Below are 2520 nucleotides of genomic sequence, written 5' to 3' on the forward strand. Positions count from 1 at the left end.
TCTGACCATCTGTTCCCACTCAACTCTTTTTGTTTTTTTTCCTTTTTTTTTTTTTTTTTTTGAAAGGGTTTCTCTTTTGTGTTTTTGTTCTTATCTTTTCATATTAGAAAGATCATTGTTCCTTTTTTTTAGTCGACTTGAATCTTTTACTAAAGGATATGTTATGTGATTCATGTGTACCTCGATAATTAAAAAGGTGTGTTTTATGTTTCACTTTTATGGAAAATATTTTTAAACTTTATCCTTAAACAATACTATTACACTTAATAATACTTCTAAATTTTTTAAAAGAAATCAAAATACCTTTATTTTTAGGCCTCATTTACCTATCTATATCAAATTATTTTTCATTGTGTTTAACAACGTGTAATTGAATGATTACTAAAATACCTTTTTATATTTCTAATTAATTTTAGGATGCCTTGTTCACTTTGTTTGTACTTATTTTTATTTTATATATAACGAAATTTTTAATAATATAAAATCTATAGAATCAGTAATATATTCTTTGTTTTAAAAAAATAACAAAAGTCTCAAGACACAATCTTAAACCAAAGTGAGACATACCCAACTTGTCTAGTTTTGTTCAAAAAAAGTTGGAACCAGAGCAAGAAAAAGTATGAACAAGAGTGAGAGCAAGATCAAGCATGAACGAAAGTAAGATCGAATGCAAGAAAGGAATTGATCTATGAAATCACATATCAATTGAAACTCGAATTCAAGATGGGAAGTACGACATGATCAAGAGCGTGATTAGGCATGAGCAAGAACAAGATCAAACATGAGCGAGAGCAAGATCAATTGGAACTCTAATTCAAGATTTGAAGCCTAAACTTCATGGATTTTGATGGGATTGTTGATGGTGTTCATATCATGAACAAGTATAAAGTTTGATATGGGTTTTTTTTTGCTATTCATGTTGCAGAGGAGAAAGAGTAACGTGTTACTAGTTTTTTTCCAAAAGAGATCGAATAGAGAGTGAATTTATTTGAAATAATTAGGGAAAAGCGAGAGAGGTGGAAGGGAAGGTGAAAGTGTGGGAGGAGGAAAGCAAGAGAGGAAGTGAGAGAGTGGTAGAGGGAGGCGAGAGGGAGAGATAAAAATGATTTTAAAAAAAGATGAACGAGAAAGAAATGGTTAATGGTGTAAAGTGAAGAAAAAAAATATGCTTTGGGTCCATGTAATATGTAATGCAATCAAAATACAACCTATATTGGGATCAATTGGATTATAAGATTGGGTGTATTAAAAAAATGGTGGATCATTTTGATTCTCATCATAGATTTAAGTAAACAACCTCAAACATAATAGGGTGGGACCCACCTCTACAATCTTGAGTAGGAAACAGGCATATTTCAATAAAAAGTGTAGAAGCAATTGAATTGTTCGGTCCAATTAGCTTGCCTCAGTCTCGGAGGCCTAGGTCGAGGCCAACTTGCCTCTCACTTCGATAATGTCAAAGATGAGAGAGTGAACCAATTGGCCTGTTTGATCTAACTGGAAAAAGAATATATTTTTTAGGTGAATTGAACCTTTTCTCTTTGGAGCATGTTCTCCGTAGATCCCTAAAGGATACCGTTACTTTCTGTGGTTAATTTCACTTGAATTGATGGTTTAAGAAACATCACCACCACAAAAAGAAGGGAAAAATAAATAAATTAATTAAGCGGACATTAAAATGAGTATTGGGTCAATCTTGGAATGGGTGAAGTAGTATAATGAACCATTAAGGTGATTTATATTTGTTTCTAGCTATCTATTGATTAGTTTTCCTTCACGTTATGTACCAAGTGCAAATAGAAATACTTATAATAAGGACTCGTTTGATAATGATTTCATTTCTTGTTCCAAAAATTTGAAAAAATCCCTAAAAATGGGGTCAAAATTGATTATGTTTCTATATATTTTAAAGTTGTTCCTAAATTGTGTCATAGTTGAGACTTGGCTAATTGGTGAGGAAGAATGTCTAAATCATTTCTCAATTCTTATGGTCTTAGGATCAACTTTCACGTAAGATTTTTTTTATTTTATTTTTCTTTCTTTCTTTTATATTTCCCTTTTTTCTAATTTTTTTTATATTATTTCTTTCTTTTATTTATATTTATTTTATGAATGGGAAACAGGAAACAAGAAATGGGAACGTTGTCAAATGGGCCCTAAAAATCCCTCTAAAGTCAGTTTGATTTAATGTTTTATACATATTAGAGAATAAAAAAATGTTTGAGAATCAAAGATGACTATGTTTGATTATATATGAGAAATGCTATCATAATTTTATAAACAAAAATTATGTTTATATTTAATTAATGAAATTAAGTATTACAATCTTATTGATTTTAATAGATTAAATAATTACAAAATAATTATCGTTCCATGTATTGATAAAAATTAATTAATTAAAAAATAATGATAAATTTAATTATAAATATTTGAAAATTGAGTAATCTATAATTAAAATTAATCCATTAATATATTAAATGAACATCATATTAATTATAATCTAATTATTAATCATTTTTA

The sequence above is a fragment of the Benincasa hispida genome, chromosome 4 (genome assembly GCF_009727055.1).
Source record: "Benincasa hispida cultivar B227 chromosome 4, ASM972705v1, whole genome shotgun sequence".
In the NCBI taxonomy this organism is placed as follows: Eukaryota; Viridiplantae; Streptophyta; class Magnoliopsida; order Cucurbitales; family Cucurbitaceae; genus Benincasa; species Benincasa hispida.